We start from the raw sequence: 12,283 nt of genomic DNA on the forward strand, positions 1-12,283 counted from the left end.
TTTTTTTTTTTTTTTTTTAAACTGAAAATGCTTCTCATACAGGAGATTCATCTAGATGGACTCATTCCTGCTAAAAGTTTTGTTTCCAAAGAAAGCAGCATTCCCTTTCTTTTGAAAGGGAAAAATGTTTGGTTAATAGAATTTCCAGCTGTCTTTAAAACACCAAAAAGCTTAAGGAGGTAAGCATCACAGCAGTGTTGTTAGAGGTGAAATGCAAGAGTGGAGATAATGTGCATAAAAGGGTTATCCTGTCTGGTCTGTCGCAACTACTTATGCTGAGTCCCCTGAGAAGTGCTGTGAATTAATATTTGGAAAAATGTTGAAATGTCAGTAAAATCACACAGTACATGCTATGTTCTGAGTTCTTGGGCTTCAGCTCCAGCTGTGTAGACTTTGCGGAACACATGTTCATCTCCATCAAACCACTTCTGAATTCTTCACAATTGTACCTTGAGTAATTTGGCATGAAGAAAAGCCTCTAAAGAACAATGCATGCAATATGCCTATTTACTTCCTGCCTACTCCAAAGGCTGCTGAAACTAATGAGAGGTTTTCTGTTGACTTCAATGGGCTCTGGAGCTGGCCCATAGAGTGGTGGCATACTTACAAACGGCGCTGTTAGAAAGACTGGCAGAAGAAAAACAAATTTGCTAGAGGTATGCAAGATGGGCGGTAATTTCAATGGGCAACTGAGTTATGAGGCAGCAATAGAGAGGTCTTGCTGATTTATAAATTGTAAATCTATGTACTTTGCAGTGGGGACCCAGTCTTCTGCTGCTGATTAACTTACATTGTCCGATTTGCAAATAGGCAGGCAGACATGTAAGTTATTTTGGGCATGCTGCTATCCAATTTGCATAGCAAATAGGGCCTGAGATGTGCATGAAAAATTCCCTGGGCAGCTGTATGCAAGTTTTTAAAAACTTTGGTTCTGCCTTGAGACATGCAGGTGGCTGAGTGTCATCTCAAGGAACGGATGAGATTTACAACATTCATTTTAGAGGTGTTTGCTCAGAAAATAATATCCTAAGATTGCTTTGGAGCTTGCAAATCACTTCCTCACCTTAAAGAATTTATGACACAAAATGTGTGTGAGTTCAGTGCAAATTTGGGGAAGAACTTCATGTCCAATGCTGTAGAAATTTTATTCCTCTTTCCACAGAGGCTGCACGGCCTTCTGCTTGCAAAGAATCCTTTCCTTAGTGTCCCAGACCGTATTCTTCAGGCTTTATACTTTTTAGATGACCATGCTATGTGAATAAATGCCATCTGGAGGGAAGGGCATACTTCCCTGGAGGTACTGTCCTTTCCATAAGGACACTTGAAGAGGTGTTCATCCAGGTTTTCCTTAATTCACTTAATTAGTGACTCCCCATCTCCTTGTCAAGACCCCCTTATTACATTCTGACTGTATAATTCCTTTGCTGTGGATGCAGTTGGACAGAAGGCCTCAGATTTCCAGAGCGTGGACCACATCCTGAGGGAGAGGAACCGGACTTTGATGCACTCTGAGCTGGACTGTCTTCTCTCCTGTTGTTAATCAAGTACTGTCCCTGTGGCAACCCATATGGCTATTCAGCTGGAAAAGAAACACTGGGAAAATATTTATTCTTTAGATGTCTTAAAGCAAAATTACCTACCTGAAAACAAGCAGAACAAGCCAGTCTTTCAGAATGAATTATCCTTGGAAGATCATAGACCTTGTTTTGGTAACCTGTGCTATCTATGCTGATGTATGGCAACCTGCCACTGGAAGAACTTCCAGCCTTCAGCCACAGGGAAGCCAAATGCTGTTCCTGGAGCCAAGCTGGCTATGGTAAAAATCCATGTGGTTCCTAGTAAATGGATCTTGCTCACATATCACAGAGACAACACAAGCAAGATGTACTGCATATGAAAGGACTACAGTGCCAATAATGATTACAGAACTTGGAAAAAGATGAAACAAATTTCAGACCCCTGTGTCACCTCCTTTTCCAAGTATCTAACTGGGATTATTCTCTTCATTCTTCAGCTGTGAAATGAGGCCCATACTGCCTCCTTTTAGTGATTCTACTACTTAGCACAATATCTCACTGTCAGCAAATTTTCATTAAGACTGCCTAAATTTTCCTTTGCTCAGCTTGGTTTTAATAACCTTCTCTGTCAATTCCCTCTCCAACAGTTAGGTCTGCACTTCCCAGTTTTTCTAATCTTTTCTTACAGATGCTTAGAATAATAATAATACTCCTTCGAACATTTTTTCCCATTTAGATATGTTTACTGCCTGGAAATCTTATCTAAGCAGAGTTTAAGGATGTGGGATATTTGTCCAGAATTTCTAGCTGTTCCAGACATATGCATGTGCACAAATGGTCCAAACCAGCCTGTGTTTCACAATTCCCTCCTGATTTTATCTACTTATGGACTGGAAATCTCAGCTTGAAATTTGGGAGTCCCATTCATCAGGCATAATCTCCCATTTACAATCTGCCATTGTGTTGAACCTCTTACTTGAGTAAGCAGTCCAGCTTAGATACAGCAGAATTTCTCAGCTGTGGGGTGGTCCTCAAGGGTAAGTATCAGAGGTCCTTAAGGCAGGGCTCTAGAAAAAGCCATTCTGTTGGCAACAAGGAAACATGACCATTTGAAGGGAGGAAAAAGGGATGCAAGTTATGGAACTAATTTGGAGGGGGGAACTGTGAAGTATAGTATCTAGGAGAGACTGAGGCAAATATTATTCATATCAGCCTCTACACCTCTGCTTTTGGTGAATTCTCAGCAATAGGACTATTTACTAATTCATCTTTTTCATCACCCTATTTGTCATTCCAATTTTCCTTCTCTACTGACTTGATCCAAGCAAACAGCAGCATCTGAAGCATGTGGGGAGAAATTACAGCATCCATCTTTAAAGTGACCTGCTTTTCTTTTTAAGCAACTTCCATGCCCTACCCAGGCTTTGGAGGTTCTCTGCTGGATAATGTAAAATGACACCAACTGGGCTATTTATATCACTGCAAAGTGACTACATGATGTGATAATTAGCAGTCCTATATCTGCTGGAGTGAGTGATAACACTGTAACACATTTTTGTGTTAAGCAACACAAACAGCAATGCCTGCAGGTTAAACAGTACCTGAGCAGCTGATAGGCCTCCTGCACTGTTATTTCCAGGAGGCAATATCTACTGGCTTCATTCATGCGTGAGGCACAGTTGTAATGCTCGTTTTATTACCTCTTGCAGTACTTGCCCTCCAGGCAGGTAAACGATTTTTGCAAGCAAGCTTGCTTTGGGCAAGTATGGGTATTCGAGACATTTTGCGAATGAGTAAGGTTGTGTAGATTTGTAGGTGTGCGAAGTAAAACATGACCCTTGGATGAAAAAGTCCAAGTGCTTGGCCAGTCAGTCTCACACTGTTACTCCTGGATTGATCCAATAGCTTGTGCTGTGTTTCAGCTTACATATTACTTCAGAAAACACAGCCAGTCTTGACCTGACGCCATAAAAGTGTGAGTATGATCCATTTAGCCCACATCTAGGTAGAAAGATTCTAGCTTTGCTGATGAGAGCCTTGGCTTCTTTTAAGTATTAGCACAGCCACAGCCACAGAGAACAAGAACCTGTTATGCTCAGTGAATTTCAATGGTTAATCATACTCATTTAAAAATGTTTAATATGAATTTGGTCAATTTCAATTTCCATAAATTGTCTGTTATGCCTTTCTCTGCAAGATTAAAGGACCATTTTGTATATGCTATTTTCTCCCCAGGAAGGTTACTAATGCACTAATCATGTCTGTCTCAAGTCATCTTTGAGATAAGATCAAATTTGCTCCCCATAAATATTTTTCTCCATCCCTTGAGCTATGTTTGTGTCTCCTCCCTGCACACCCTGTAGTTTTTCAACATCCTCTTTAAAATGTCAACAACAGAACTGGACATGCCATTCCAGTATGCAGGAAATGTGCCAGCATCAGGTGAGCAGTGCCAGACAGGGAACTAAAATCATCGCAGCGCTTGCCTGCTGGTTCATCCAAGGAATGAGTTTTTTCACCAATTGTATCACCCTTACAAAGTATGTTGGGTTGTTTCTTTGTTATGAACTGTAAATACGACTCACTGGTTACTAGGGTTCAGTTCTTCACTGCTTACCTTTAGATCAGTAATATTGCATTTTATTTATCTAAAACACACTTTGTTTGGATGGACCAAGCTTTCAAAGAAAAATCTGTAACTGCCTTTATTGACCTTTATTTGTCATGTCACCCTCTCTGATGAGGAACAATTCTATATTTACCTCCAGCTCATCTATAGGATATCCCATAGGAAGGGGGACTAGGAACTCTACAGCTCAGGCTTGTAATTCCCTGGTTCTAATGCAGAGCTGCTGTTTCATGTTTCATGAAAAGACAAGAGAAGTCCTATTTAACCTTGGTAAAGAATAGCATTATGATTGTGAAAAGAAACTGGAGAGTGACGTGTAGGTGAAACATACTGGTAATGTTTCCATGCTGTCAGCTAGTGTGAAATATGCCACCTCCATGACTAGAATTTATCCTGTCTCCAGTCTGCAGCTGCTTTGTGTTAGCAGAGATTCCTGCCACCAATTTATCTAGATTCCATAAGCAAGTCCATCCAAGATAAGATGAACTTTGGGCTCAAGTCTGTTAGGTATCCATCAGGACTTTGCCTTGCATATTATCCTAGTTAAGTGGCCTTTTAACATTAATAGGCAACTTAAATTTTGTTGGGTTTTTAATATATATTTTTTAAAAATCAATGACTTTCCAGGAATTTTGATCCAAAGTAATTACACTTATCAAATTCATATTTTTTTCTCGTCTATTTCAATTTCTTGCCATTACCTTAAGCTGTTGTTGTCTGCAGAAAATGTGAGCAAAACCCTGTGCCTTCTTAAGAGAGAATCTCCAGCTTACACCCAATGTAATTGGGTGGACCTTATGCAAGAGGTGAAAATCAATTAAAAGTTATTTTTTTAGTCCTCTAAGACATTATATGCTTGCAATGTAGAACTTTCAAACTTTTCCCTTTGATCTCCTGTGAGGTAACTAACTTTGGACAGGTCCATAATAGTAAAACATTGTCAGTAAGTCTTCTTTTTCAAATGAGCAGAAAAACTTGTTTAAAGCACCTTCCATCTTTGAAAGCATTTTCCCCTTCATAAACCTTGAAGTGCTACGGCAAAGTTGGAGCTGTCTGCAGACAGAAGCCTGCCTGTCACTTATGGAAAACTCAAATTTCATATATCAAGGGCTTGTGTGAAAATTACTTTGAGTGTTAATTGCCCAAATGATTCAGCTTTATAAGAGCCTCTCTTATGTACTCAAGTATGTCTCATAGCACGCTGAGTGCCAAGCTCCAATAGAGAGCCAGCTGTGCTCTGCTCCCAGATGTTTGAAGAAGATAATTCTTGCCTATCATTTCAGTCCCCCTCCCAAAATCCTAAGAAATTTGTTTAATGAAGTCATTAATGCACAATAGCATATTTCTTCTTTTTTTCTGTTAAAATAATACTCTGCCTAGAATGTATGCAAGTTTGCCTTGGCTTATAATTACAGTAGCACATTGTCAGATTAACTGTGCTGAGGAGATAAACCAAAAGCCATCAGTTCTGCAAAATTAAGACTTTGCCAATATAATTTAGAAAGGATCAGATCCCTCTGATTTCAAAGATACTGTTTGTTTTCTCTGTTTGAGGTCATTTTAATTCTCCCATTTACCTATTGCAACATGAATTGCTGTTGGAAACCTAACAAAAAATATACTCAGTCTTAAGTCTTGGATTCAAGCCTTTTCATAACTATTCTTCATCTAGATCTCAATTTTCAACATGTTCATGTATCAGATCCTTGACAAATTTACATTGCTTAGGTTTTTTTAAGTCAAAGAAGCTACACTGAAGTCAAGGGATTTCTGTTAATTTATACCAGCTGCCTGAGGGCTGAGCTGAAACCCTGGATCCAAACAACAAGAAAACAGCCTTTTACAGGGAGATCCTGTCTGGACTTTGCCTATCAGTGTGCAGGTGCAGAGAATTTCAAGGAGAGGTTTTCTGTGCTATATGGCAGTAAAGTATTTGTGAGATCCACAGCTTGATCTTCATAGTGAGTGACTACCTTCAATTCCTACTCCTATCTGACTCAGCTGCCAGAAGAGATTTCTGTCTGACTATGTTGTAACTGAGTTTGAACAACCAAGATAGGCGCTGGGTTAATTCACCCTGTCTTCGTGGCCAGGCTGCTCTTGAATCACAACTATATAGCTGTATTTACACAGCGCAGTTGCTAGGCGATATGAGTTCACTTTCCATATTTCCCAAGGTATCACGGTAGAGTTCATCTGTCTTCCCAGGTCCACATGTTTGTGTTTTCACCCACCAACACAGCATTTCTAGCCCACAGGTCTCTCTGGTTTTACAGCATATGATCCAGCTGTTGTTGCGAGTTATGGACTCTGCCCAGCATCTCTAGGCTCTTTCAACCGTTTTAAAGTTATTGCAAAGTCCATTTTTGCTGGTTCATTCAGAGGTGATAAGACCCTCTGGAAAGCCTTTTGTCTGTAGCTGATGGCCCTCACAAGCTGGTGGCAGATGTTGATGTGGAGATCATTGAGGTTGCATGCAGATCTGAGAGACATGAGACAGCGGATCTCCTTGTGGTGACGGTGGGATGAAGCAGCTGCTCTGAAACAAAGCCACAGCCACAAAAAGCTGTGCAAGTCTGGGGCGTCCAGAGTGACTCTAGATGCTTCTTCTTTTTATGAAGCTAAGCGAGGCATTTGCTTGTATCTCTATCAAATGATCCCTCCAAAATTAGGACATACACACCTGGGGACACAAATGATTCACCTATTTTGTTCCCACTGGTGTTAATGGGTACAGTGGTGCAAAGCTTAACATTCTCTATACGGGCTTAGCAAAACACCTTAAGAAGTACAATTTGTATTGCTATCTTGTCCTGTTAGCTGGAATATGAAATTCTGTAGTTTGCAAGGTTGTTTCAGTGAGGTTCTGTGCAGCCAGGATATGTCATTCAGAGTAAATGTGAAATGTAGTGCTGTTTCACTCACCAACCTCAAGAACCTAGAAAACACAGGCAGAAACGTACAGGCAGAGACTGGATGTCTCCCAAGGTATGGAGATCTTTTTATTTCTTCTTTTTTACATTCAGGTGTTGCCTGTAGGTAGAAATACTATTTGGATTAGAGTAGTTCAGCAGCCACAGCAGCCACTGACATGACAACTGAATGGACATGTAAATGTTCTGCATCCCAGCAGCTGTGTATACCCTTCTGGAGCAGAAGGCTGTGTATCTTTGGAGCGATTATTTTATTTTGCTCCTATCAGAAATTTCACCAGCTAAGCTATACTGCTGATAACCCCCCCAAAAAACCCCAAAAAACCCCCACTTTAATAAACTCCCAGTGCAAATCTGGGCACGCTTAGAGGCCTTGCTTGTCGAACTAATGGAGTCCCTCATTCCTGCTTTCCCAGTTCATTGTAGACTCAGTTGCCTTTTTGGCTGGGAATGCCAACTTGGCCAAGTCACCTTGGATATCTCACCTCATAGACTTCTTGGGCTGGCTGATTGCTTTTGTCTTTGATTTCTTTACAGACTTTCCCCATTCCAGTGTCCTTAACTGGAAAGACATGGGAAATCACAACAATCCCAATTTGTTTGAAAGTCAGTAGATCTTATGGCCCCAAGTGTTTACCAGCTGATACCTTTAGAAAGTTGTTCACCTTGGCAAAGGGCCTTATCTCCCGAGCTCTGCAGTGCTGACAATGCATGTCAACTGCTTTTAACTAATAGCGGATTTTTCATGTGGGAAATACTTTTAATAGGAGTGCTGGCTCCTTGTTACTCCAGAAACCGCTAGAAAAATAAGCCAACACTTAACTATTTTATCGATAATTTGCTGCAAATGGATATTTCAAATACTCGTTCTTTTCTTTATAATTCTCAGGAAATGCATCATTTTTATTCTGACGGTCTTTGCTAAGCAAATAAACTGTAATGGGCAAACGTAACTGCTCTTTCGAGGAAGTAATTTTTCTGTTCTTTAACTCATAGAAGGCTTGTGGTGCCCCTATATTGTCTATAAGATATTGTACAGCTGAAGGGAGCCTCCTAAAAAATTATTTTCTAGCTGCAACGGGACAAAGTATTCATGCCCGTTTGTTGTTGGGGCAGAGAGAACTACAATTTGTGTTTTACTGAAAGGGGATACTCGCTGAGTATATATCATGTTTTAGTGGACCAAGACGTGCAGGAAGTCACTTGTATTTTTTATAAGCTATCCCACTGCATGCTTATACCAGTACACCGCTTGTGTATTAAGTGTTCTTGAACAACTAAGGATGTGAGAGAGGCACTAGTCTCAGCTGGGAGCTTTTAGTTGCTTAGCTAAACCTGGAGAAGCTTCTGCTTTTAGCTGTAACAGTCATGGTTTCAGTTCTCTTTATGACCAATGGCTTTTAAGGAACCAGCATGTATAACTGCAGAAGTCTTCACCTTTGTGGAAGACAATAGAGCACCAAACTTGTTACGGTTAGGAATCACTGAGCTTTACCTGAGATACAGATTTTTGGTTTACTTGCAGAGTCCAAAGGGGTTTCTGGTTTTCTTCAGAACCAGCTTTAGTTAGGAAACCAAAGTGAGCTTTGACGATGCCAACTAAAATGAAATGAACATCCTACAAACCTACTACCAGCAACAGAATGTACTGTGACCCAACTGCATCCTTATGCAGCCTTGTACTGATAGACAGTGCTGTAATTCTCTCAGGCTTTCTGGAAGAATACTGTCTGAGAGTTAAGACTGAAGAAATACAGTCTTAAACTTGCACTCACAGCAACAAGGTAGAGAAGACAATGTTGGAAAATGTTGGAAGATTGTCACCAAATAAAAACCAAGGATACGTTCTTGCAGAACCTCTGGATAGCGACTACAGAGATACATATGTTAAATATACAATTTTAAGAAACTGTATAGCATTTTCTCAGGGGTTTAATTTTCCATAATAATACCAATAAAACAAAACAGAGCCCTTGGAAGGTGTGAACTCCTGCCTGGACTCAGAGCTAGGCTATGAATGATTATATATATTTTCCCAGCTCTACCTTAACCCAATGCACATAGAGAGAGAGGGCAAGACCTGGGAAGACACTGCACAAGAAAAATGATTATTAGATAAAATGACACAAACATATTCCACGAATGTTACTGCAGAGGGAAGATGAAACAAAAATATTATTTTGCCTTTGTACAATGTTAACAAATTTTACTATACAGCACAGAACCATTGGAAAAGAAATACTTTTAGTGAATAATGACCTCTTATTCATCTGTTTGATTAAAAATGCTTTTTCATCACACTGGTTATTTATTTATTCTTTATTGCAGAAAGGAGACAATTATGAGGAGTTAAGAGGTGACGTTTTTTCAAAAGCAATTCAACTTTGGCCAAGAAATTGATTTATAGAAAAGGTATTGTTTGGTCCATGTCAGAACAATATTCTGGTAATGCTTTCTTTCAAATCTTCAGTGTCCCCCTCTTTCGTGTAGGGATGATGACCTTCTTTGGTAATGTGACCTTCATTCACGACTATGCCATTAGCTTCCTTACCAAAATGCCACTGTTTTGGGGGTTTGACAGAACTGTTTTGTCAAAGTATAAGTTTTTTTGTACGGACACCCCCCCACCCCCCGCCACAACCGACAACAATCCCCTCCCTCCCCTGAAGACTGGATCTATGAAAAGGTCAGCCAGAACCTAATAAGAAGCCTCCTGGACTGGAGGGCTGGGGCAAAATGAAAAAATTGGGACAGGCTTTCAAATTCCATGTAATTTATATCTCCAAGTGGGACAGTGAGTAAGCTGACTTGGTAGGTCGGATAAGGTTTAAAGTAATCTGATCCTGAACTATTTGCTCTTTTCCTTGGGCCTGTAATTCATTTTTCACTGCAGTCAGTAAAGCTGCAGACTTGAGAGATCTGGTTAAACTTAAACACAGCTGCCAGATGTTTTTTTGGGGGGGAAGAAGGGGAGAGAGGCATTGAATGTGAAGACTAAGAAAAATAATTCTTTGGGGGCTGGGCAGAAGTCTCTATGACAAATTCTTGTGGTTTAACTTTTGGCAAGTGTTCAGCACCTTGCCGTTCAGGGGAATCAGCTTGTTCTTGATTCTGCGCCGTGCCTTTCATTTTTCATTCTGCTTTCTTACGTCCCGGTGTCAGAAGCATCACTCATGTCATGCAATAAGAAAGACTGAGAGAGTCCTGAGCTCCCTTTATGGAACAATGGTCTTCATCCCTTTACCAGAAAACTGAGAGATGTAATAATCTCTCTGATTCTTCCATTTCTGTTCTGGTAAGTAAGTTGTGCTGCTGCTGAACAGAAGGAAATGGAGATATTTCAGCTCTATAGAAGAATTTCTGAGCACAAGGCTGTATTTATGCATAACATCACAGGAATATTAGAAAAGGTATGGAGAGCCCTGAGGGTCACACATGCATTTGTGAAACAAAAATTTATGAATGGAGAGGAAAGCAGAAATTGACAGTAAAGCATGGCAGAAAGTGTAATTTAATCGAAATACAATATAAAATCTTATTTGAGTTAAATATGAGTTACAGTGGGCTTTATTAAAATACTATTGATCACTCCATTAGGTGTTAGAATGAATAAAGATGATTGTTCCCTGTAACCAAAAATGTGGTGTTGAGTTGCATTTTATCAGCATATCCATATGTCACATTGAGAAGGGCTTTCAAGTGAATCTGCTAGCAATCCCTCTGGGAGATTAAACACTTTCTTTCCAAGATACGGGAAACTGAGTCTTCCAATGGCTCAGGTCTCCCTGGTCATTAGCCAAACATCAGAAATTAAGAAACCTCTCTATGTGCAGCCCTAGCAAGGCTAGCTGCAAAAGGTTTAGGCGTTACACCTTTTTTTTTAAGCTGAAATAGAAATGTTAATCAAAATCTTTGCTGGGAAGCAGGTTCATTACTGCAAGGTCTGGACCCTTTTCTTTCTCAGTGTAGTAAAAATATCCTGTAGTGAGGCTTTAGGTCCAGTACCAATGATACAAGAGGTGTGAAGCGAATCATATGTATGTGTAAGATGTTGCTATGTCATTGCACATATTACTGAAAACTCTTATTTTCATGTACTTCCCTTTTTTTTGTATTTTTTTCCTTTTTTCCTCTTTGTTTCTGCTGTAAGCTTGTCAACTGCTGGTCATCCATAAAGAATGAATTTGGTCCCAACAGACTTTCATTATTTCTTGACAAACAGCCTATGGCCAGTCTCCATGGAATTAAATGTCATGCAGTGCCACAGTACAAGCCATCACAATTTGGGCTGCTGAAGCACCTCCAATAACACTGAATCCCATTGTCAGATGTGGTATGAAGTCAAGGTCAAATTTCCATAATGTGCTGGCTAATAATGGAGGATTCAGTGCCCAGTCCTCAGTAGTCTTACCTCTCTGCTTGCCATCCCAGTAAGAACATTGCTAATGAACCATTTGGATATTGCTGGCCTCCTAACAGTCCTACGCATCAAAGTCCTATGGCACATGAAAGGCCCGTTGGAAGAGCTGTTCTTACCACAACTTCTCCACTTATGGATATTAAAACTTAGATGGTCCACTGTCCTTCTGGTACCCTCCAGGTTTTCACCATTTTGAGGCATCATTTTGACACAATAACGTATCAGTTAAAGACCTACTGTTTTATTTTCCACTGACACCAATGATCTTTGAAAAAAGAGGTGGCAGAGGCAAGATTACAATACATATTATACTAGGCATAACCTCTAATTATTCTTTAACTAGGGATATATTAAGATAAAAGAGAAATTATATGGGAAGCATGAAGAACAAAGCAGACATATTCACATTTGGTAGCAGTTGGGTGGAAGGCAGGCCATCCATCAGTAAATACCCATTAGATATTTATAAGCCTGCATAGAATTTTTAAGAATACTGTGCATTAGACAATAGAACAGTGTACAGGTCCACACTGGCATCCACAGGATAATGTTCCTTCAGAGAGAATTATTGTTTGATTTCTTATTTGAAGTTTGACTCCTTCTTAGATCTATCAAAAGCTTCTCTTGCTTTTTTAATGTAAACACTAGCAGTATATCTTTTAGGGTTTGCACGCTCTATTAAGAAAGATTCTAGCCTACTATTCCTTTTTGATCTATGTTCTTATGAAAACAACATAATTGGCAATTCTGAAAGTTCATGGTATTGTAAAAGAGAACAAAAATC

This window comes from Aptenodytes forsteri, unplaced genomic scaffold, assembly GCF_000699145.1.
Source record: "Aptenodytes forsteri isolate BGI_AS27 unplaced genomic scaffold, ASM69914v1 Scaffold255, whole genome shotgun sequence".
Classification (NCBI taxonomy): Eukaryota; Metazoa; Chordata; class Aves; order Sphenisciformes; family Spheniscidae; genus Aptenodytes; species Aptenodytes forsteri.